This window comes from Fukomys damarensis, unplaced genomic scaffold (assembly GCF_012274545.1).
Source record: "Fukomys damarensis isolate Sample0158 unplaced genomic scaffold, DMR_v1.0_HiC HiC_scaffold_30, whole genome shotgun sequence".
Taxonomy (NCBI): Eukaryota; Metazoa; Chordata; class Mammalia; order Rodentia; family Bathyergidae; genus Fukomys; species Fukomys damarensis.
Window position 1 is genome coordinate 65,950,811 of NW_022900942.1, and position 25,219 is coordinate 65,976,029.

Here is a 25,219-nt window from a genome sequence, read left to right on the forward strand (position 1 = left end):
GGGGGGGGGGGGTACTTTGGGTGTCAGAGTCCCCCTCCCAGCTGGAGCTCTGGGCCGTGATGCTGGGGTGCATGCTGGGACTGCTGACTAGTGCCGGGGAACCCACACGAAACATGACCAAGCGGATGTGTGAGCTCCACGGAGCCTTGGGTGCTTAGGTTCCAGGGTCCTGATTGTGCTAAACCCGTCCTCCAAGAGCGGCCGACAGCATGAAGGGAAGGTCAGAACAGGACGGCGCTCCTGTTGCTGATGTTGTTTCTGGGTTGCGCATGTGCAGGGCTCTCGGGTAGGAGGAGCAGTGCCGTGCTGGGGTCCTGACCTGGGCTTCGTCACGGACCTCAGGAGTCCTTGCGTCCAGTTTGTGAGCTGTGAGAGGACCTCCTGTGGCGTATCACGGAGTTAGTCTCCAGGTAGCATCGGGAAGACAAGTAGCCATGCGTTTCATTCCTTCTCCAAGTTTTAGTTGACGCTCTATATCTGTGAGTTCCGCGGTCACAGATTTAACCGAAATTTTAGGAACAGTTGCATCTATTCTGAATACCGCTGTTCCTTCACGTCATTATTTCCTAAGCAATGCCGCATAACTGCTGTGTACAATGTAACACTGGAAGGCTGCGAGTGCTCTCAGGATGGTGTGACGTGCACAGTGTGGGGCGGTGCGTATTCTGCTCCCTTTCCGTTGGAGGACCTGAGTGACCCGGACAGCTGCCTGCAGGGGTCCTGGGACCCACCCCCACCCCCACCCCACCAAAGCTCAGCCACCTTCATTCTGTCCAGTGGGAGTGGAAGACATTACTAATCGTCAGCAGTTGTATTTCTTTGTAGTGTTTCACTGTAACGTGGGTTATACTGGCCCCTGAGCCTGGTACTCATGGGGAAAGTGCTTTTGCTAGAAGGAGCTAGGGATTCCTGCCATCCAGTGTGGATGGGCGTCAAGCAGACTGCACTTGGCTCTTCAGGGCTGCTTCCTGGGCCCACTGAGTCCTCACAGCGTCTACTGGGGTCAGGGCTGCCCCTGCAGAGCTGCCCACTGCCCTGTCCATTGGTGCCAGGAAGGAGAGTCTTTAGTCCTTGGTCAGCCTTGATTTCTAAATCTCGTCATCTCTTGTACTGAGTGGAGTACATCCCTTTGTTTTTGTGAAGTATTTTTTATGTTTATTATATCACCTCTTGTAGTACAAACCATGACTTAGAATGACGCTGTCCAGATCTTTTCAGGATGCAAGACTTGCTTTTGAATTTGTTACTTTTACAACTGCCTTGTGAAGTCTCCAGGGCAGGTGAGAGATCCCCAGTCTGGAAGGGAACTGCAGCCCTGGGTGTCCCTTCCACCTCTAAGCATGGACTGAAGCGCTGTTACCATAAGCACCCTCTTGGGGATGTGGCAGGACTGTACATAGTTTCCTTCTCTCTAGAAAAGAGGGTTACAGTTTCATTGTCTAGACTGGAGAGAGAAAGGACCTGACTCATTTTACTGTTACTACTTGTTTCCAGTCCCATTCTTACTCCCAGGATGGTCCACAGTTGTGTCTTTTGGATTTGTGCCTGTACATTTCAGCCGCTGACACACTGCAGTAGGCCCTTCCCCGACTGTGCTGCACAAGCCTCTCCTCAAGGAATCTTTTGATCCTGCTGCATGGTGTGTGAATACATAGCTCTCAAAGAGGCGGGAGAGTCTTTTGTAAATAAGAACAGGAGTCAGAAAAAAGAGGAGACACAGGTGGGTGCAGAAAGTCAAGTGACATGCGACAACTGTGAGTAGAAACCCTGTACAGCTCCCCCTTCTTGGCCTGAGGGTTGTGAGGAAATGTTCAGGAAGGACTGGTCATTGCTGTTGGCCCTTTGTGTGGGCCATGGAAAGCAGGCAGCGTACAGATGCCAAGAGGGCAGCACGTAGGGCTGAAAAAATTCCCCGTCAGCCCCAGGCTGTGTGCAGGCATGTGAGCATTCCCAGGGTATGCAGGGGGGAGTCCCTCAGTCTGATTCACCCAGGGGATACTGAGCCTTGAAGCATGGGTTGGAAAAGCCCTTGACCGGGCTTGAGTAGAGGATGAGTATAATAACCCTAAGCCTCCCAGTGCTTGTGGTCAGCTGTCTGCCAACAGTACCACCTTCTTCAGACCAGTGCTGGGATCACAGCTGTGCTACTGCATGGTGACCAGTTGAGCACCTTATTCACCTGACAACCCCGAGTCCATCCTATGAGAGCTCTTCTGTGCATCTCTATGTCTTTTCTGAAATCTTCCAGTAAGACTTGTAACCTGAGTGGGCTGGGTTTCATTTAATACACACCGGGGGCATTAACTGAAAAAAATAAAAAATCTGTATGTCCTCAGGCTGATGCCAGAAAAGGAACACATGTTCACTAGATCTGGGAAAAGTTTTTATGTTTACTCTTTTAAAGGTTGCCAGGTCAGAAAAGGGTGGTGGCCCAGAGTTGCTTTGCATTTTGGACCCTAAAATATTTGCAAAATTATTATTAGAGTGAATGAAAGTAGAGTAACTGTGAAGACTCCATTGCCATGTGAGATGATGTTCTTCTGGGTAGTGGACTTACTGCAGTTCTTAGTGGCTTGATGTGTGCTTGGGGCACTTGTGACCCCTAGCAGGTTAGCACCTCAATATTTACCACCTCATAGTCCACTCAGAACACAAGAAGCTGAGTGATGACAGCCTGGCAAAGAGTGGCCAGGCCGAGGTATCCTGGGAGATTGCTTCTCTTTTCTTCATTATGCACAGACCTGGAGATGTAGAGCAAGAGCTCTCATTGGAGGAGGCTGGAGCCTCAGGGCTGATGCCACAGGGCTAAGACAGGAAATACCTCCCAGGATGGGGATATGACTGACCTCACTACCCTGGGCCTTGGCCCCCCACCCCACAGTAGGAAGAATGGTCTCCGTGTGTCTCTATCTTCTGAACACCACAGGGAAAGCTCACCCACCGCTCACTTCCCAGGTGTGGTGGGCTTTGTTCCTGGAGCCCCAAACCAGCATGGTTAAAACCAATGTGTACTGGGAAGAGGTGGCCGCGTCTCTGGCTCTTCTTGTCAAACCAGCTCTCAGTCCTGTCCCTGCCCACAAGGACATGTTACACATTGGTACGTGTTCTGTGTCATGTGTCTCTCCGTTAGATCGTGCCTTACTCCATCGTAAGAATAATGCCACTCGTGTTTTTAAATTTTAGTTTTTCAAAAACTAAATTAGTAGGATGTGAAATAAATGACAGCTAAAACTTGAACAGTGGTAAGAACAGATGATAAAAGCTCCATATATCAGAATTTAGTGTATAAGGGGAACCATGTTCCTTTGTTTATGTAGTATTTTTATAAATTAATTTTAAGAATATAAAGAACTGGTAATTATACTACCTACTAGAATAAATTAGAAGTGAATAGAGAGCTTTAAAATGAATAATGCATATAAATGAAATTAAAACTGCAAATATGACATTTTATTAAAAAGTATGGTTTTACCTGTTATTAAAATAAAAGATGAGAGAATTGCTCGATACTAAAATTGCTGGTCAAAAAATAAATAAAATCACTGGTCTTCCATCCATGTTACTGCCCTTATAGGATGAGTAATAAGTGTGAAATAGCTGTTCTGGTAATAAATCTCTGCTGACAAATAGCGTTATTTCTTTCTTGTAGTTCTGGACAGGTGACTACAGATCCATATTTCCAGTTGGCGCTGGAAACTCCTTTTGGTAAAAATGATTATTCAAGTGGATATAAGTAATAAAGTATGTGTGTTACAGGTTTTACGCTGCTATTTGCTCTTCTTTTCATAGACTGTATTACTTCTAATGTGGATCATGAGTTCATCACAAATAATATTCTACTTATTAGTGTTCCTTTCTTATTAATGGTCTGTTTTGATCACTGAAGTAATACCTGCCACATAGAAAGACCTAAAATGCCAAACTAGAAGATGCGGAAGCTGATAGACTTTCCCTTTTAGCCCATCCTGGGATCACTGCTATCAGTGCTCGTGCAATTCGTAACAGCACCTTATAAAGAGGCTCACAGTTGGGAGGCTTCAGTCATGGTCATTTGTCCCCAGGGATGTGGCTCTGTGTCCAGGAGGGAAGAGGCTGGGGTCTTCCGCTCCCTGCAGGGCACTGCTCTGGAGACCAGAAGACTTCCGCAGCTCGAAGCCCTGGGGAGAGATTCCACACTCCCATGGGCATGTCTCCTGGCACCCGGCGCGCTCTTCTCCTGTAGACAGCTGAGTGTCCGCTCCTCTCCCTGGGCCCTTCCGTGCCAACCGCAGCCAAATGATCATACTCTCCACGCAGCTCCGCATTTTGGGCTCCTGTCTGCCAGTGTTTTCTGAATGTCTCTTTCGCTGCTGGTGCCTACTGCAGCTCGTTTTTGGCAGCAGCTGTTTATTATTCTGCATTGTGGATACTCCTGTCCAGCCCCCTTCCCTACATGCACAGTCCGATGGTTCACTATGAAAAGGGATATTTTGATAAATACCTGTACATATATCTTGTTATATTCATATATCTGTATTTTGGTAGATTACTGTGTCTTCTTGTTGTTTGGGTACTGGGGATCAAAAACTTGCACTTGCGAGGCAGGTGGCAGAACCACTGAGCTAAATCCCCAGCTGGTATATTAGAGTTGTGAGGTGGGATTGCTGGACTAACAATGGTGCATATAAGTTTTTCCTGTGTTGTCAGATTGCAGTCCATGTTCTGTCCTGTTAAATGCTGCCCACAAGGGTGAGAATATTCCCAACATGCCTTAAAATGTTGACTTTTAATGAACTTTTATAGCCTTTATCCACCAGCTTGTTGGTTTATTGCTGGTAGTATTTCAGTGGCCATTTCACCATTTCGTGAATGTATTACTCCTCCTCTTCTTCACCACATTGTCTGTTTCTACCCGAATTATATTTTTCTAATCTTTTCGGTATGTATGGTTTTTGTCTGTAGGAGGACTGTTAACTATTTATCATGTTTCTCAAACATTTTTCTTCTTTCTACTGTTTACCTTGGATTTTACTCAGGATGCAGTTTGTTCTTACAGAAAAAATATAGTTCAGTCTGCGAATCATACACCTTAGGGCTGCCCCTATAAATATATGGCAAAGTGTCATTCTTCCAGACCTTGTATGAGTTTTCTTTTTCTAGATAGATATCCAGATATGCAATCACATTTGCTAAGTGAACCATCATTTTGTTCTAATGGGTTTTTATTTTCTAGTCTTATTATAAAAGGGCCTTTTTCCCATTGAACATATTTTAGAGTTTATTTTTATGTTTAAATAGTGAATTAATAAAATCCTGGTCAAAATGCATCGAAAAGCAAACTGTGGGGCTGGGGTGCTTGGGGTGGCCCTGTTTCTTCTTTGTGATGTCCAAGGAGAATTCTTGCCTCTCTCCTTTGGCTGCTGTGTGACATTGGTGTCTGGGTCTCCTCAGGTCGCCCGGCCGAAACCACAGTCCTCACTAAAGCAGGGCAGCGTGGCTGAATTCAAGCCCTCTCCACATCTCATCGTGGATTATTATTAATAGCTAATAGCCTTGCTTAGTAATGCAGCCGATAAATATGAGGTGTAATCAAAATATACAGTGAATGTTTAAATAAAAAATTATACAGTAGAAGGCACATTGGCATTAATCCTCTTCACAGTACCCCCTGGCTGCCGGCACACTCACCCCATCCTTTTGCCACTTTCTGAAGCAGTTCTGGAAGTGCTCTTTCCAACGTGTCTGCAAGGTGAGATCAAACACAGGGTGAATACTGCTGCTGAGTGTTGCGAAGGGGAAGCCAGGCTCCTGAGAGCGTGGCAGTTTGTCCTCATTTGTTGGCCCTGACTCTGTGCGACTTCTGGCTCTTCCCAAACTCTAATAACGAAGGGGAAATGTTTTGAATCCATTCAAGCCATTGAGGCAGCCACAACAGCATAACTAAAGACACTCGGGAATGAAGACTTCCAGAATTGCTTCAGAAAGTGGCGATAACAGTGGGATAAATGCATTCAAAATGAGAGGGGTGTTAGTGGCAGTGTGTCTCTCATTGTAATAACTTTTTAAACCAAATTTAAATGTTTGCCTTAGGTTTTGGACTCACCTTTTTATTTAAGTTACTTTCTCAGCTTGGAGGATACAGCAGTGGGTAAAATGAATGAGTACCCCACCACCATGGACACAGCCTTGGAGTTTAGCTGGTTTATCTGGTTCTCTGTTGGTCTACAGTGTGTGCATGTATTTTCCTGAGACAAGGCTTGCACAGCTTCTCAGAGCACTTGTGGGTAAGAGGATCTAAAAGCTCACATAGCATTAAGGCCACAGGCATTTGCAAATAAACAGTTTTAATCAAAATGCTTAGGCTGCAAGGAAAAAATGTAAAGAGGTTAACCAAGAAGGAATTTTGTTAAGCTGCATGAACAGGAAGTCCAGAGCGAAGGCACACACGTCAGGACTTTGACTTAGTGGCTCAGGAGTCTGACCGGGACCTGGATTCTTTCCACATCTCTTCTACCTCAGCTTTATGTTTTGGATCCGGGTTTCCCCCTAAGGACTCCTGTATTCAGAGATGAAGCTTTTGGGGAGGTGATTGGATGGTGGGAGTGCTAGACACCAATGAATGGTGTGCTAATGAGGTGAGTGGGCGAGTGTGTGCAGGGTCACTGGGGCGTGACCTGAAAGTGTGCGTCTCCCTCCCTGGCTCCGCCCTTCCCACAGTCACGTGAGCGGCTTTCCTCCCAGCAAGCCCTTGCTTGCATCATGCTGCATCTGCCCTGCAACAGCTGACCGTGGACTGAAACTGTGAGCCTGAACGAAGGTATCCTCCCTTCAGTTGTGGGCAGCCAAGTGGTGTCACAGCGAGGAGGAAAGTCGCCAGGATGGCTCCCTCGTGGGGCTGGTCCACATCGCCATGACAAGGTGACTTCAGAGGCACGGAGGGAAGCGTGCTGTGTTCACAGCCCTCAGAGGGAAGGGAGAGACAGACACTTCCCCAACCCTAGAGTAGAATTCCTTCCTTTCAGTCTTGCAGGCCCACTAAAGACTCCTCATCATCATATCAGATGTTCACAACCCGCCTTGCTTCCTGCTGAGGGCCAGTGCTTGTTTTTAGAGTTAATGGTGAGTGTTCGAGGCAGGTTAGGGTAGGAAAGGGACGGTTCAGGAATTTCCGCTTCTGACAAGTCTGGCAGTGACGCCGACACATGCTGGTAAGGCCTGCTGGTGTGCGGTAACGAATGTGCACCTTGCGAGCTCCCTGGGCCTCAGTGTGCAGAGGGCATAGCACCGGCGGCAGCAGACGCTGGCACCAGGAACTCATCCTCCGCGGGTGGGACACGAGATGGTGCCGCCCCTTTGGAAGATAGCTTGGCTCTCACCTTAGGCCCCAGTGATCTTACCCCATGTTCTTTAGTCAGAGGTGTTGAAAGCTGTGTCCACAGAAATGCTTGCACATGAGTGTTTGAAGTTGCTTTCTTCATAATTGCCATGACCTGGATGCAACTACGCTGTCCTTCAGTAGATAAATTGATAAATAGTGGTTGACTTAGTGCATTATTATTCAGTACTCAAGAGAAATGAGCTGTTGGTCATGAAATCACAGGGAGGGGACTTAAACACAAGATGCCAGCCTGAAAGTGTTTTGCAGTGCGAGATTCCAGCTCTACGATTCTGTGCATAAAAGGGAAATAAAATTGCAGTGAGTGGCTGCCAGGGCTTGGGGGGCAGGAAAGGGTGGGTAGGGGAACACAGCCTATCTAGGGCAGTGAAACTCTTCCAGATGAAGCTTTCATGGTTCATACATGTCTGTGTGTGTCACACTCACAGACACCAAGAACGAACCCCGAGCCACACCATAGAGCAGGTGGTGGTGTGTCAGGGCTGGGGCATCAGCTTTGGTTAATGTGCAGGTATCATGGGCGCCGGCAACAGTAAGGCTGTGTGTGTGCAGGGACAAAAGCCGCAGGGAGCCCCATGTGCCTTCTGCCCAACTTTCCCCTGGCGAAGGAGAGGGGAGCCTCTGTGGGCGTCGGCTGTATGAGGCAATGTGAATTAGATGCCGTGAGTGGAGTCAGTGACATTGGGCAAGATCGATTTCTGACCTCTGGTAAATGTGCTCACGTTTACTGTCTGTGAATCAGAATTGAGATCTGCAAAGAACCTTGCTTCTCATTAAAAAAAGAATCTCGCTTTCCCGGGAACACTAGGTTCTTGAGTATGGGGATCACTTAGCAAGCCATAATTCATCTCGGTGTAGCTCCAGCCTTGAGTGGAGTTGTAATGAGAGGAACGGGGGCGGCGCCTTAGCTGCCCAGAGGGCGTGGGGCTCAGTCCCTGTGCGGCTCACCCGTTTGGCTTCTGAGAACATTGCGAGCTTCCTTTCTGCCTGCAGCAGATGGTTCGCCTTCTCCAGTGACCACGCAGACTGCCGTCCTGTGTGTCACCCATAGGACTCTTCCTCAGGGCTCCGCGGGCCTTCACAGGCAGCGTAACTGGTGTAAGAAGGGCACCTCTGCCACACACCAGATGACATAGCGATCTCTGCCTCTGGCCCAGGCACCTCAGGCTTTCCATCAGCACCCGTGTCACAGTGGCAAGCCCGCTGCTAGCCTTCAGGTTGGGTGAGGTTCTTGCTGTGTGCACCCCACTGAAAAAAATTTGAGTTCTTTACAAAGTCATCTGACTCCCTCGTTCTGCTGACTGGGAAATTAAAGCTTGGGTCAGTAAAGCGACTCGCCTAGTGAGTCTGTTTGCACAGGGAGCCATGCATTTGCACAAGTGCACAGGGAGTGTAGTTGCACAAGTGAGAGTAAACCTCTCTGCAGAGGTACTCAGAATCGGCGCACACCGAGCTATGTGCACTCCACTCGGCTCTCTGCAAAGGGAGCCTGCAGCCCTGCTTTAGCGCCTATGCAGGCGTCTCGCCCAGCAGAGCCGGAGGACACCCACCTGAGCAGTGCCATTAGCTACTGGGACGCACAGATGGAACCAGACGGCACAGCCACCACCGCCAGACACTGCCCTGCCGGGGCTGCCAGGCGCAGGTCTCCTGAGAGCTGGAAAGGAGCCAGCCGACCGTCTCCACTGTTTTCCCCGTGTTTGCTTATTGATGTGACTCTCAGAGCGGATAGTTTATTTTAAATTATAAAATGGGTGTCGGTTTGACCAGTAGCTCTCAGATATGCCTCTTGGCCCAAAGGAAATAGAGACCTGGGAAAGTAATCACATTGCATAGTCTGTCCACACATGCGCTTTTTCACAAGTCACCCGCTATTGAGGAGCGGATCTGGGGACTATGTCTCGGCTTGTGACTTCACAGCACACATCACCTTCTCTTCAAAAAGAATTTGTAGTGCTGAGAAATTGTACTTCTCAACTAATGCACAATCAGTGTTATACCTGCCCCTATATAACGTAGTGAGTCATCTCAGCTTTAATTATTAAAAGGTCTGTACCATAATATTTAGGCCAAGATATTAAATGTTTTAAAGGCTCTGTGCTCCTGTGACAGAGTATTCTTTCATATCCATTCCAGTACAGTTTCGTGATGTTTTTTTTTTTTGAATACGGAAACAACTTTCCAGCCACAGAATTGCCTGCAGCAACTTTTAAAAAACAATACTTCACCCTGGAAGCTGACAGAATATGGCTGTGGGCGCTGTACCTGGATTCCACTGAGCCGTAGGCCTGTGGCAAAGAAAATTGAATGTTGCCTGGGTGACCTTATCTGCTGGCAGAGACTTTAATTTCATTGCCGGCTGTATTGAAGCTATCACGATGGCAGTGTGTCTGAGAACAAAAGCAAGGACAGAGATGATTTCTGCCCATGAACCATGTCCAGCCAGCAGGGGAAGTCCTGACCCACCATCACTGTGTCTTTGTTCTGGCCCCTCAGTCAGACCTGTCTGAGGAAATACAGGACACAAGTGTTCCGTGCTGGGCACAAACCCCACGCTTCCAAAGAGCTCGGTAGTGTATGTAGGTGCGGATGTAAAATTAGTGGGAACTGGGGACACAGGTTCCAGCTGTTGGCAGCGAATCCTTTTCCTGATGAATTCCCCAGTCGTGTACCACAAAAGCATTTTAATAATGAATTAGAAAGGTGGACCTAAGCTCCTTCAGGCAGGATCTGAATCTCAGTGGTTTACTTTGAGACAGATGGTTAACCTGTTACATATTTATTTTTCCAAATGAAAAATACATACCTAAGTTAAATCTTTTTTTTTTCCCCCCAAAGGTAACACGGAGCCCACAAGATACGTCAGCATGTCTTATCGTTTTCCAGCCTTAATTCTCAGAAAATGACATCATGTTAAATAAGTCATGGAAGAAATGAGATGTAGGTCAGAAATGAGTGGCAAAGCGCAGGCTGGTGTCTCAGTATTGTGCTGTGCTCCGTGTCCCCTCGCTGTCTGCTGGCAGGGACCCGAGCTGATGACCACCAGAGGGTGTGGCCCGGCGTTTCTGGGCAGCCCCCACCCAGGTGGGCAGGCTTCCTCTTCCTGGGTGAGGACTGCGGGCAGGGCAGCAGGGACACATCCTGGACACGATCTGTGCTGGGGCACCAGCCTGTCCCTCTGCCTGCCTCACGCCCGGGGCCCTCATGAAGCAGCACGTGGTTTTTTCTGCCTCTGTTCTTCAGGTGCATGAATTTCATTCCGCTCTCCCTGCACTCCTGCCAGAAACCTAGACCTGATCCTGACTCTCGGCTTCACCCCGGACACCGACCCTCTCCCCATGTCTGGCCCACTCTGTTTCCTGAGTGGGAATCTCCGCAGTGCCTGGGGAGAGTCCTCAGACCCACCCGGGCTCCTGGTAGCTCCTGTGGCTCCCCTTCCTGGCTCTCTCATGTCCCCCAGTCTCCCCACTGGTAGGCACAGATCATTGTAAGTGGCCAGTCCATGGCCTGCACTCTCAGCTTAGCTGTCCATTCCTCGGTGCTTTTCCTAAGCAAGCCCTGCACAAGGGACCCGTGCGTTCTCTTATCATTCTGCTTTACTTTTTGTTATGCTGCAGATAAAAGCCTGGGCCCGAGCATGCTAGGCACTGAGCTACACCCCCAGCCCTTTTTATTTGCTCAGTTGCCCAGGCTGGATTGGAGCTCTGTATCCTCCTGCCTCAGACTCCCGATCAGGAGCTAGGGAGAAGGGCAGGTCCCACAGTGTTGGGCTGAAGTTGTATTTCAGTTTCTTTCTCTCACTGCTGTGTTGGAAGCCTCTGGTCCTAAGGAACCACGCCTGTGGTGTTCACTGATGCGCACCCCCCACCCCTCCCAGGAGGGCCACAGGGCAAGTGATGAAGAGGTTGCTCCCTGTCGCTTCATATCTGAATAGCGCCCCACAAGTGGGAAGGGTCATTGTGAGCCTCCTGTGGCAGTGGGGGAGGCTGACGTGGGCAGTGCCCCTCGCACAGTGACACTCTGCATGTGGGCATGGGATGTGCATGGTCCTCTGAGGGCTGTGTAGGTCAGGAGCTGGGTGCCACCCACAGAACTGCCCTTTGTACTCAGCCCTGGCCAAACTCCCTTCCCTGACTCCCCCTGACCACCTCATGCCCCTGTGCCTTCCCTCAGAGAAGCACCTGGCCCTGCTCTTGCTGTTGGTCAAACATTTCTACATCCTCTGCAGGATGGAGCTGAGATGACTTTCTCACTAGACAAGCCGGGGCCCTGTGGTGACACTTTGAATGTGGTCTTTGGCTCATACTCCATGAATCTGTTTCCTCTCCCGGCCCGAATGTCTTCTGCAAAGCCCTTGTCTTATTTCTCCTTATCTCCTGTGCTCTGTGGCATACACTCTGATGGCCCAGGAACTACTTGAGAATGTAAATATCCGCCTGGTTCCATCGCCTCAAAGCTACTCACCACTCGCTGCATAGTTGCCCGTCTCCCTTGCCACCACCCTTCTTCGAGAAAATAATCTCTGAAAGGTCGTTATCGAGTTATCTCAGCCCTTATTTAATGTGTGTTCAGCTGCCTTACTGTCACATAGGAACGTGCGGTAGTAAAATAAAGTAATAAAGCTGTCAATAAAAGCTCTGTCTCCACTCAGCATTGAATGTTACAGCAAGAGAGGCATTTGAGGTTTTCACCCATAATTGTGAATTGACATTATCAAGGTTGGTCATGAGTGGTTTGCCTTGAAATATGGTTGGCTTGATGAATAAAACTGTAAATGCTTAGGATGTGGAGTTCTGGAAGGCAGTATGTTTACAGCCTCCTGATGGAATCAGGAAGTGCAGCAACCTCATGCTGCAAAGCCACTTGGTGCTGCCTTATAAAGCAAGGGCAGTGTCAACTGCTGGTCAGAGACAGTCTTGGGCCCATCAAAAAAGAAAGACGTCACCCACAATCCCTTCTTTAGGGCCCAGTAGTGTAGAAGGACTTTTGGGCCTGATCACCATGGTGATGCCAGATAGGTAACAGAACCTACACTTTCCAACTTGGGAGGCCGAGGACCAGACAGGGCAAGTGACATCCAGAAGGCTGGGATGACAACGGGGTGACTCCATGCTGGCTCCTTCTGCTGTAGCACCATGGAGTCTTTGCTAAGGGAGCAGGGGTTTGCAAGTGAAGTGCATGAGGGGGGTTCTCGGGTGTGTACCGGCAGGGGCGGGCAGGCAGGGACCCCAAAAGTTCGAGTCTGGGATCCACTTTTCTGGAAACTCCAACCCACTGTCCCCAACTGTATGAAACTTTTGAGAATTCTACAGGAAAATAAACCCTCACTTCAAAGTTATACTTTGAAGTTCGAAGATAAAAGGAGAGCGGTCTTAAGGCCCAGTGCTCAAAAAATGCACTGAAAACATTTTTTTAAAAATCTGGCGAGCTTATGAGAATTCGGAATGACTGTACGCAGCTAATCCCCTGTAGCCCCAAGTGCTCAGTGCTGCGGGACAGGGCCTAAAGCAGCTTAGCGCCGCCTGATGCGGATTGGAGCCTTTTGTACCGTTTTGAAAGAAATGTGTTTCGTTTTGGCAGGCAAACAGAAAGCACATTCCGTACTTGTATGTGCCTGGTCACCAGGGTCCTGGTCCACCCTTGCTGCAGCACAAGGGAACTTCCCCAGATCTGTGATTGCCAGCTGGAGCCTCCAAGCGCGGGAAGGAGTGGCATCCTGGCTGCCAGAGGTCAGAAGCTGGGAAGCCTGTGCCTGGCTTGGGGAGCAGTGAGTCCCCGTCCCCAGCCAAGGCCGCCTTGAAGAGTGGCTTCTTAGGGCCAGGCAGGGGTGGGGGGCAGCCGGGACACCATCACTCACAACCAGGAAGGAGATTGTACACTGAGCAGGCCAGAGGTAGTGAGCATTTTTAAACTTGGAAAAATGTCCTTAGACACAGCCATTTATAGTAGAATTTGGAGCTGTCCTGGGTGGAACTGAATTCTGTTTGAATTCGCGTGGTGACCGTATGGAGAGCATCTGTAAAGGGGGACGAAAGTCAGATGTCCTGAAGTAATATGGCTTGGGTCCTTAGAAGAGGGTGTCAGGACACATTTGGGTGTAGACAGTGACTGTGGGGGACATGGAGAAGATGAATGGACATCTGTGAGCCCAGGAGGGACCTCAGAAACAACCAGCCCCAGTAAGTAGTACCTGGATGGTGATGGTGACCCTAGGAGCAGGAAGAAACAGCCTGTTGTGTTGTGAGCCCCCGAGTCTGGCCCTGCAGGAAACAGCTCTGTAGGCAAAGCTCTGCCAGCTCCCAGTCCACCTCTTTCCCCACTCCCCTCACTGTGCCCCTCAAGAAACACACGGAGGTTCTCCGAACTTCCAGTGGGTCATTTTCCAATAATGTCCAAGCCAAGCTGGGCACAACCGGTGTGGAAAGCATAGGCTTGCTTGGGCTCGCGGCTGCTGTCGGGAAGCTGACAGATTGTTCACTTGCAGCGTCCTAACTTGAGGCTGGTTGTGGCTTCAGGGGAGCTGTTCTTACACCTACAGGGGGGCGATTCGGTGTGAGTATGAGGTAGTAGAAACTGCCTGAGTCCATGGTAGAGAACAGGTGGAGGGGTGCTTTCTAGCTTTTAATTATTTCTAAATTGTCAGTGATATATGCTCTCACTTAAAAATACAGTGGGCCCTTGACTTACAAACGCGATCAGATCCCGAGAGCTAGTTATAACTCAGGTTTGTTCTAAGTCAGTACAGTTGAGGTCTGGATGTTTACCACACTATATATAGTATATGTATAGTACACACTATAGATCACAAGAGACAGATGAACCATCCTTTAACACGATTAACCCAAGTTGTATCTAAGGCTGGTCATAGCTTGAAGGTCCACTGTACTTACTGTATAATGGCTCGAGCAGGCGGTGATGGAGAGAGAGGTCCTTTGTGTCTCTGAAAAGCCTCCTTGCCATTCCACTGAGTTACTGATTCACGGTACATGGGTGGCCTTCAGCAGGTCTACCTCAGTGATTCATAGGGGACTGACCAGGGACCCTAGACTTCAGGACAGCTGGAAATTGACTTGGAGAAAGTTTTGCTTTTATTTTACTTACTCTAGAAGACTCATGAATATTGCATCAACTGTTTTTTCAAAACATATCATTAAGGATTAAAAACAATGGGGAGATTTGGCTCAGTGGTTCCACCGCCTGTCTCACAAGCGCAAGGTTCCGAATTCATTCCCTGGTACCAAAAGAGAAAAGGTTTTCAGAGTCCACATTATGATTCATTTTTGTTCACTATTCTTATTTCAAGTAAAAAATACTCTGTTCATCATTGATGTCTTTAAAAACAAGTGTGTCTTTGAAAATGAAAATGATTTAGACACTTTCTAAATCTGTTTTTGGTAAACAGCTTTTTCATTAGTTTATGGTTTGACAATAATGGACAGACTCTGGTTGAGATGAAAAGGAGGGCTTATTTAAATACTTCATGGTGAGGAAATATGAATGATATTTATCATTGACGTCGTTGCTAAGTGTACAGTTTGGGTGCATGAAGTACATTCGCGGTTCAGTATGGCATCACCATGGTCTGCACGCACGAGCTCCTCATCCCCCACTTACCCTCTGTACCTGTGAGAAGCAACTCCCACCCCTCGTGCTGTCAGTTTGCTGGCACCAGGAATCTCATACACGTGGGATCGGAAGTAGTCGTCCTGCTGTGGCTGGCTGGTTTCACTCAGCAGGACGTTTTAAGATCCGTTCATGTTGTGGCACAGAGCAGAATCTCTTTCTGTTTTGGTGGCTGATCATATCCCATTGCGCAGCCCACATTGTGTTCCTGCAGTCATCTGTTGGCATTTGGGTTATTTTGCGTTTCTTCTGTTGTGCATAGTGCTACCTCGAGCATTCATTTATAAGTAGCTGACTTCTAAGGGCTTTTGATATAAATTAGATGTAAGTCTTACAGAATTTCAGGTTGGAGATTAAGTTCCATGTAAGCATGGGGGAAATTCTTTGCATGTAAAATTATTAAGGTTACATGATGTGGGACTTCATTAGGTATTTATATATACCTTGACTGATGCATAAACACACATTTATATGTATTAATAGGTGTTGGATTTAAGCCAATGGGAAATTCCCTCTAGTGTTGTTTTGTGATTAAGTCTATGTACAGTTAGAATCACCACTGATGCACACTTGCGGGAACAATGTTTACGGGTGTGACCTTCCTTAAATACAAGCGGAATTACCATCTGTGGTTGTCTGGCTCCAGGCAGAAGCAGTGTGGTGGAAAGGTGGGAAAGTGTGGAGGAGCAAAGCTGCTTAGCTCGTGGTGGCCAGGAAGCAGGGGGGACATCGCCAGGGAGGAAGGGGCTGTGCCTTCTTTACACACCCAGATGCACCCAGAAGTGTGTTCCTCCACCCCTGGGGTGAAGTCTGTAGCCCATCAAGCTGACGCTACACCCCACCCACTGCAGTAAGGATGCCATTTTTTCTTGGAAATATTTCTACCTAGGGCTGGTTAATTCTACCGATGGGCAGCCTGTGGATATGGGGAGCAACAGTAAGGACATTTAAAATATGAAATACAACATAGTTAATATTCAGCCACAATAGGTTTAAATCTTCACCTGGATTGTTCCCAGGAAACTAGTGCCCTTCCCAGAGTTGGGAGGCAGTGTTGGGTAGCAGCAATCACGGAGGCCTCTTGGCCCCTTTGAGGACGGACCCAGGAGGGTCTGGTGGAGACCGTCTGCCCAGGCCATGTCGCCCGACGTGCTGCCTTCCTCCACGCTGCTGTTGTGCAAGTTGCCCTCCCGTCTGAACGTGCTCCGTGTGCACGGCAGCCTGGCTTGTGAATGGTGGTGTGGCAGTGTCACAGAAAGTGTCCCAGCCACTGGCTTTGCAGGCGGCAACGTTCCGTGATGGTTTCCTGTGTGCGCGATTGTTACAGCTCATGCAGGCCTTGGGAAAATCATCCCGATTAAACTCCAGTTTGCTTGAAGCTCACTGACCTGGGATAATTGAGTGTAATTCAGTGGAATCGGTGAATTTATATCCTTACAGTTAATACAGCATATTCTTGACAAGGAAGAAACCATGAATGAGGTTCCTAATTTGCTTTTCTGCTTGTGGCCTGACCTCCAAGAGAATTTCATGAAGGCACTATAGAAATTAAGGAATAAAAACTCCACTTTACAAACCCATCTCACCCCACCCACTGCTAAAGATAAACACCATGTCTGCTGGTAACCATGCTTTAAGTGAGGATTAATGCAGAATAGGGGTGTGGAGCTTTTTCTTTCAAGGACCTGGCGCTTTGAACCACTTGAGGATTGTGTTGGCTTTCACAGTACTGTGGATGAAATTCCTGTGCCTTGTGACTGGAAATGCTCCAATCTGGGAAGGAAGAGGGAACACAGGCCACCTGAGGCGATCTTCAGAAATCACTGTTCAGAGGACCATACTGTACAGCAGACACCCTGGTTGGCAAGGATGTAGCATGTAATAGAACTCAGGGTCTAATTTCATCGTCATTCCTGAAGGAGAGGAGTAAGCTGTACCAAGTAGATCTACGATGGCCAGTTGCCACCACATCCAGAAGCTCAATGCAGAATGGCATTGGTTTGGTTCAGTTGGAAAGTGATAAAGTGTTAGATGCTGGCCACCGGGAGAGCTCACTGTCACTAGTTACTGTTAGTGAGTGTGTGACACGCGGGTGTTGCCCATGGCCCCTGTAGCTAGTAGTTCCTGGTCCCCAAAAGAAGATGACCAGTGGCACTGCCTAGGAAACTTCAGCTTTAGATAGGCAGGTGATGTTTCAGACCCTCAGATCCACCAGGCCTTTCTAAGGTATTTTGCTATTAAGATATTGTGTGTGGGAAAGCTTTTTCTTATGATTTTAATGGATCAGCTTCCAGAAAGAGTCATGTCAGGTAAGAAAATCGGGCCAAAAGAGGAAGGCTGCTGGTGATGCTGGGGCTGACGCCAGGGCTCTACATTTCTAGGCGATTGCAGGCCCCTGAGCTAGAGCCATGGCGGGAGAAGCCTCCTTTTCTCCCTTGAGGGGACTTGGGTTGGCCCCAGGGTGGGCTCTGCCCTGGTGGGGCAGGGAGTTCTTATGACCCCACTCCTCCTGCAACCATTAGGGCACTACAAGAAGTGCTGTTATCCCTCTTGAGGTTCTAGATAGGATCTTGTTTAACAAAATATTTGGATTAAAAAATTACAGTTTTGAACCATTAACCTACATCACTGTGCTGACCATGAAGGCAAGGAAAGACTCGCTTCCTTAGGGAAGATCTCGGGACAGCTGTGTGGGAGGCAGTGTGTCAGGTGCTGCCGAAGCTTCACCCAGTGCTGCTTGAAGGTTCAGAGCACTTGCCTTCCATGTACCTGGCTGAGGTCAGCAGTCTGAGGCCACATCTGCAGGCACCTCTGAACGTCTGCCTCCTGGTTATCACAGACCTGTGAGGGGTGCTGGGTCCCCCGGCATGCAAAGACAGAGTTGAGTGGGAATTCTCAATCCTGTTAAGAAACAGATCATTGCCTTGAAAAATACTGGAGTACAGTATAACAAGAACTTGGAATAAATGTCCGGTCCCTGGCGCAGACAGCAGTGTCAGCCCAGGCTGGACAGGGAGTGCTGGGGCCCTAGAGAAGGCAGGCCTTGCCCTGGACTTCCAGAGAGAATGAAGCCTCTCTGCAGAAGGGTGTGGTACATTCTAGCCACACAGATGCTATTAAGATTTGCACAAGGAACAGAGACAGTGGCAAGATACATGATGCGTTGACACCCGTAGTGCGAGTGGCAGACTAGCAATAGAGAAGACCCTCACAGAGGTCTCTGGTATCGGTGTTGGATCGCGAGGATGCTGTAGGGTGACGGAGGCCCTGGGTTGTGAGCGGGTGTGTGTGAAGGGATGCATTGCAGGGAAGGGCTAATGCAGTACAGCGGCTTGGGCCCAAGGTCCAAGGCAGACAGGCTGGAGACCCAGAGAAGCCAGTGCCGAGGCAGTGCCAATCCTAGGGCCACCAACTTCGCTCTCTGCAGGGCTCCAGCTGGTTGGCGGCAGGCGGTGGAGTCAGCAGTCCAATTCGCTTTACTGGGGTGATCACTAATTCGGAGGTTCGTCTCCTCCAAAAGCGGTCACTGACGCCGAATAGTGCTTGCTCCATGTGGAGGTGCCCTGTGGTCCAGTCAGACTGACATAAAATGAATCATCCTCGTCCGAGTGCCAGAAATGAATCAAATGCATAGAAAGCTGAAAATTGTGCTCTAAACGGAAGACCACAGTGAAATAAACCATTTAAGTGGCATTTGTATGTTACTGGGTCAGTGTGTATGAGACTTGCTTTCTCATTTATCACGATCTTGTTACACATCGATAGGCAGTAACGTGTTTGGAGTTTTACAAGTTGACTTAAATAACAGAACCCTCTTTCCCTGTGCAAGCCTGGCCTCAGGTCAAATGTTTATGCGAAGATAATTGTCGATGTGTAAAGAGTCTTAGTTAAGCAGGGAAATCATTGCCTGCTATAAGGGAGCTGGATATAGGCCCCCGAGGAATAGAGGCACGTGTTCATGGCCATGGCGCCCGTCTTTTAGATAAGTTTGATGGAAACACAGAGTTGTACCTTCTAGTCGCTGCCTGCTCATTGCAAACCTCTATCACGAAGCCACAAGGAAAGGGTAGGAAACAGTCAGCCCTGGACGGAGGTGGAGGCTAAGCGTGCCTGTCTAGGAGGTCACCAGAGTCATCTGCTCTCACGGCTGCGTGAGGAGACCCTTTGTGCGTTCCCGGAGACTGACTCACCTGCTTCTCCCGTGGCGGCAGGTGCTTGAGTGAACTGCTCAGCTTGGATCACAGCAGATGACGCAAAGGTATGTGAAGAACGGTGGTCGGGTAAATTGGGGAGCGTTGTTGGCACCTAGGAAAAAAGAGCACCGTTGCCAAGATATTGAGTGAAAAATGACATTTTAGAGGAAACGCAAAATAACTGGTGGGAGGTGGACGAAGAAGCTGCGCTCAGCTGAGGCAGCTGGCGTCTGCTTGGGTCCACTCTGCAGAATGCTAGGATGGAGCTGCCATCGTGCCTGTGGGTGCAGGGCCTTTGCTGCCAGCTCTGCAGGACACTGACCAGCCCTCTGCAGGGTGGCGTGTTTACTCTGAGATGCAGTTCGGTGTGCATAGGCCAGTGTACAGGTGTTTCTTAGAAGTTCTCCCAGAATTTAACCAAAGCCACTGGAAAATTGGACGACTGCACCGCCTAAAGGTGTCTGGTGTTAGGAGAAAGGAGGTGAGCGTTGGGTGCCTTCGCCCCAAGCCTGCACGCATACTGACTGTGTGACTTCTAAGGCTGCCCTTAGATATATTTAGAAAATCAGGAAAAGTCAGGAAATGACTCTAAGACCCATAGTGAACGTGTGCAGGGCCCCGGAACCGCTGCCCCAGCTCTGCACTGGCATTCTCAGTTAAGAGCTGGACGGAGCCCTGGCTGTCCTGAGCTGCCACCCTCCAGCCACAGCCTGCCAAAGATGGGCGACAGCTGCTTAGAAAACTGATGGACAGAAGGCTTCAGGACTGTCCTTACTTGACAAATAACACTCTGCTAGTGTCAAGACCCAGATTTAAGGCTTCTGGTGCGAAGGTCACTGTCAGCTCCACTGTGCGTTATAAGGGGGCATTTTCCTTGGGTTTCCCTGAATGGTTCTGCCTCAGCTGAATCCTCAAAGTTTCAAAAGCCATGAATTTCAAAAGACTTGCCATTAAATGGTGAAAAATGCTCCTGATTATTTTGACTGTTAAAGGACTGCATGGGAAAATTGTGAGAAATCCACTCATCTCTACACATTTCCATTTAGGAAGCCCTCCCCTAAAGCAGAAAAATAGCATAAAGCACACTCATGGAAAGGGTGGCTGGGAGACGTGCAGGTGTCTGAAGGCTGGGTGTGTGTATATCACGTACTTCTGTCCTCTTGTTTATTTTACTTTCTAAAACCATTGGCAGCGCTGAAAAAGCGCACATTCAGAAGGGAGAGCCTGCCTGCTATGAGGGCGGAGTGTCTTCTGGTACAAGAAGCACATCCTCATAGGTGGGACAGCTCCGGGCACAGACTAATTCAGCAGTGCCCGGTGGTCACACCGAGGGTGAGGACGGAAATAAGCAGGACCTGGGACAGGGGACAGGTGGAGTCAGCAGCCGCAGAGACACAGCCTCCAGGCGTGGGATGCAGAGGCTGGGTGTGAGCAGCGCAGGGGAGAAAAATCAGGGAGCCCGGACTTGCTGGCCTTCTGCTTCCCTGGCGTCATGAGGACTGACCGTGCACGTTCTGCTGTCCGGTTCTCCCAGGTCTGCTGGGCTGGGTCAGTATTGCTCTCGCCCATCCTGCAGGTGACTACAGCGTGTTCTGAAGTTTGAGAATTTGCTAAACAGCTCAAGGGACTAACTGGCCTTGGGAATAGTCATTTTTAAATTTCATAGTTTTCTTTTAAAATCTGAAATATCAAGAGTCCTCTAAAAGTCCTCTACTGGGACCAAAATGAAAATGAATGAGACAAAACAGTCTGGTATTTCTTGCTTTTGCTTTTGTGCTGTGTTACGCAGTGTTCCTTGCTTCATCAAGGCTGAGACAGACTTTCCGGAGGTGGGGATCCCATTCCCAGTGCAGAACGCAGGACCAGTGTTCTCCAGAGGCAGGCGGGGGGCTACCTGGGTTCTGCCCAGTGGAAGATGGTTTTGGCCCCTCGTGGCATCTGCAGAGTGGGCTTTGTCCCTGGGGCTCTCTTGACATTGGGCAGGCAAAGCAAGAATTGTCATTTCTGGGACAATTTAGATAAGTTTGATAGAAGCACAGAGTTGTACCTTCCAGTACATCACAGCTGTGGCTCAAATCCCTAAACTCGGTTCTGGGAGTTCATTATGTTGAGTATTGCTCTTCAGAGCTTTTTAAGAGCTCGTACATTTCTTTGCTTTCATGGAATTGTGCATTAATTTCATAGCTTCGTTTAATACACATCTCAGGGACTGTGACACACAAGTGACAGTCCTTAAGGAAGAGAACAATTCTGTTTCCCTTTCATCACCATAGGAGCAGCAAGTTCCGTCCTTCATTTCCTAAGAAACCCTGAGAGTGTGAGGGTCCTGTAAATGGGAGCTGAGCGTCTCCCCCTGGAAGGCCCTTGGCTTGCTCCTCAGATGGCCCAGGGTTCACTGTGCAGAGCACACGCGTCTCTCCAAGTAACAGCAGCCCGTTCTTTGTGGACTGATCTGTGGCCTTCCTAAGCCTGATGTGGCCTGAGCGTGAGGCAGAGAGGGAGTCTCAGCTGCACACTGAAATGTCTAGAACCTAAATCACTTTCTGTGATGTGAGAATGAATTGAGGATTGTTCTGAGGGACGAAAGCGATTTGGCTTTAAATAGAAAGCAGCCGCTTATTTAGAGTGGGGTCGAGAGGTTGCATGTTGGATAAGCCCCTTGTTTTAAAATTATGAAAGAGATCCAAAGAATCACTGTAATTTCACAGTTCATATATTTTTTTCCTATGCTTTTATGTAAATTGGTGTACATGTGCGTGCACGTGTGTGTGTGTGTGTGTGTGTGTGTGTGTGTGTGTGTGTGTGTGTGAATGTGTGCGTCTGCTCCACGTGTAGTGTCTGTCTTGTAGAAAACTGTCCAGGCGAGTCACACTGATAACCTTAGGGACAAGTTAGTGTATTTTCACTGGCTGTTTGCCTAGGCTTAAAAATAAGAAAATGTCACAATGTCCCAGTGGGCTTGGCTCTGAGTGTGCGGAACAGGGCAGACCTGAGTTCCATTGCTTATAGCCCCTACTATTGCAGAAACGAACCTTGGCACCGGGTGGAGAGACAGAATGAAGTGAAGCCTGTGAGCGGCAGGGGCTGCCCCACCGCCCTGCCGCAGGTCACATGGCGGAGGGGCCCTGCAGAGAGCCCTGGGTGTGGAGGTGACGTGACACTCATCTGAGTGAACCCCGAGTCGTGTAAAGGAAACCAGCCCTCTCCCTACACGTGGTTCTCCTGCACAAAAGTGGACTTTGCATTTTATTTGCTTACAGTTTGGATTTGTTGCTAACTCTTTTCTCTCAATACTAACCCTTCACCTTTATGTTTCAGTGAACAATATCTTGTCACTGCATTGGAGGAAAGACTGAATTTGCATGCCTGTAGACTCCAGCTATCTGGCTGTGTGAAGGATGCTTACACTGCCGTTGTGTTTTCCAAAAGCACGACAGCCACTTGTGCAGCCACGGATCACAGTTATTTCTGAGCTTTTTGAGAGCATGGCCTTTGGGCGTGGCTGGGAGTGGCTGCGTGGAGACACCAGGAGTCAGGAGTCCAGATAGGTTAGGCTCGGCTTAGGACTGCCCTTTCGTATCCAGGTCACCTGCCACATGAGCCCACGCAGGAGAGCTGCCTTGTTTAACACCTGTGGAGCCAGAATGTCTTCACATCTTTTACCCCATTGAAAAGCAGGTTCACTTTTAGACAGTCTTGTCCCAGGAAAGTTTTACTTTCTGGCTGTCACCTTCATTTTAATGCACGGATTGCCCCTTTTCCAAATGCATTCAAACAAATAATGCCATCTAATTTTCAGAGCACCTTGGGAGTTGGCGTGACCCCCACTGTACAGGTGGGGAAATGGTGACTCAGCACCAAGATGGTGCCCCTTGAATTTTACAGCAGCTGAAGAGCAGGACAGTGATTCAGATGCAAGACTCCAACCCTGTGTGGTTGCAATGGAATCCTGTGATAATCAAGTTAAAGAGAGGAAAGGTTTATCATAGCTCACAGCTTTGGAGGCTTCGGTGTTGGCCTGTGGCTGTTGGGCCTGGGTGAGGCAGTGCATCGTCGGGGAGCAGATGGCTGAGAAAGCTGCTTACCTCATGGTGGCCTGCACAGAGAGAGAGAGAGAGAGATGAGGGCTGGGGTTCCATCAACCCCTTCAGAGCCCTGCCCCCGAGAGAGGGGAGACTTCCAACAGGCCCTGCTACTTGGAGGCTCCACCCTTTCCCAGTAGCTCTGCAAGCTGGGGCCCAAGCCCTAGCTCACCGGCCCCTGTGGGAACCCTACTCCAGCCACAGCATGCTCCCTCCAGCCACATTTTTGCTGTTCCTGTCCCTCCCTCTACCCCACCTCTGCTGCCTCAGAAGTCTCACGCCACCCAGTGGTGTTCCCTTGCTCCCTAAGCTTGGATGAAGATCTCAGTAGTTGTGCTATTCTTAGCAGTCAGCTGAAACTCAGGTGTATGTCAGCCTCACCTCGATCTGTCTTTTGTATTTGAAAGCTTTATTTCTGATGACCAAGCGGTGGCCTTTGCTCCTTATTAAAGGTCGTTTCAGGAGCCACACCAGAGTCGAGGACTGCCTTCAGAAAATTCCCTCAATCCCGCTGGCTCTGTGATGCTCCCTGTGTAAGCAGGAATCTAATTTATTTGGTTTTAGGGTGACTTAAGGGAATGCCAGGCCTTACTCTTTCATTGGTACCTGTGGCGGCCGGTGCCATCAGGACGGTCTGTTGCAGGAGGAGATGAACTTAGGACCTTTCCTACAGCTCTGCCAGCCCCACTGCTCCAGCACAGTCTGTGTGTGTTTCGATTACTAATAGGAAAATCTGTTTCTGCATGGCCAGTTATTCCTCCTGCGTCAGTTGCTAGCTCGTGCCCTTTGTCTCAAGCACTGGACATGCGGGAGAACTCAGTGAAATTTTAATTTCCTTATAAAACTTTAAACATAACTCTGTGCAGGAAGAAGTCATAGCCCCAATTTCTGCTGCTTAGGTGGGAGCCATCTGTGCCACTATGGTTCTTTCCACAGGATGAATGTTTAGCAGAGAGCGTCTGCATATTACCTTACAAGGTGTCCTCCCTTGCCTTCCTGTATAATTGATCACAGAGTTTGTTAGGAAGTGCATCCATTAAAAAATCCTGCTAAGCTGGCCATGGCGATGCATGCCTGTAATCCCAACCACTCTGGGAGGCTGAAGCAGGAGGATCATGAGTATGAGCCCTGCCTGGGCAATTTAGCAAGACCCTTTCTCAAAATTTCAAAAGGGCTGGGTCTGTAGCTCAGCTTGTGGTGTCTCCCAGCCCTAGAGCTGACATGTGGCTGTCCTGTCCTGTTTCTGGTGGGTTCATGGCTGGGATTAGGCAGATGTTCCATTCCTGGAGCCATAGCAACAGATAAACTCTGGGTTCTAGAGCTGCTGTGTTATGCGTGAGTCCTGTCACTGAGGTGCTGCCTCCCTGGACTTTCACCAGATGGGGCCATGTCCTTTATCTTCCCAGGGCCACCCAGAACCCTCAGGGGCCCCGAAGATGGGCAGGGCAAGTGCCCTGTATCACTCCTTGCATCTTCCTGCTGGTTTTAATGTGGATGCTCTCTGAGAAGTCATCTGACTACTGGAGACTCTTGAAAGTCTTATTTTAGAAGATTTACCTCCATTAGATAATGAACTTCTTAAATTGTGTGTGTGTGTGTGTGTGTGTGTGTGTGTGTGTACACCACACCTGGTGTATTTGCTAAAGCCTGATGTCAGCCACAGAGTGCTCGGAGTTGTTTTATTCTGAAGCAAGTCACAGTGAACAGTTGGTCTCTTTGTCTAGTTGAAAAACAGCAGAGTCGAGGGATTTGTGGTCAGAGGCCCACCCTGAAGGAGATGCGTCACCTGCAGCGCACCCGTATTCCCTAGGTAGGGAAGGAAGTGGAGTTGGAGCTGCAGTGTGAGGCTCTGGGTTCAGTCCCGGACACCAGAACAAACACACAGCCTGAAATTCATCAAATGTTCAGACACCGCGATTGATATCCAGGATTGCACAGGAAGGATG

The 25,219-nt window shown here is 48.9% G+C and overlaps 1 protein-coding gene and 1 long non-coding RNA gene across 11 annotated transcripts in view; one reads left to right on the forward strand and one right to left on the reverse strand.

Annotated features, from left to right (window-relative positions):
- Ptprm (protein tyrosine phosphatase receptor type M) overlaps positions 1–25,219 on the forward strand; it is a 608,602-nt gene that overhangs the window by 258,299 nt on the left and 325,084 nt on the right. The gene's annotated exons all lie outside the window — the stretch shown is intronic.
- On the reverse strand, positions 14,822–24,529 carry LOC104872396. 3 transcript variants are annotated; one of them, XR_783144.1, is made up of 6 exons: positions 23,880–24,529; positions 23,655–23,802; positions 23,186–23,287; positions 19,189–19,303; positions 16,003–16,386; positions 14,822–15,303 (listed from the first exon to the last, which is right to left on the reverse strand). It is a non-coding gene; the product is annotated as an uncharacterized LOC104872396 (long non-coding RNA). The 3 variants fall into 3 exon arrangements; XR_002025860.1 differs by lacking the exon at positions 23,655–23,802; XR_002025861.1 differs by lacking the exons at positions 14,822–15,303; positions 16,003–16,386 and adding an exon at positions 17,769–17,899.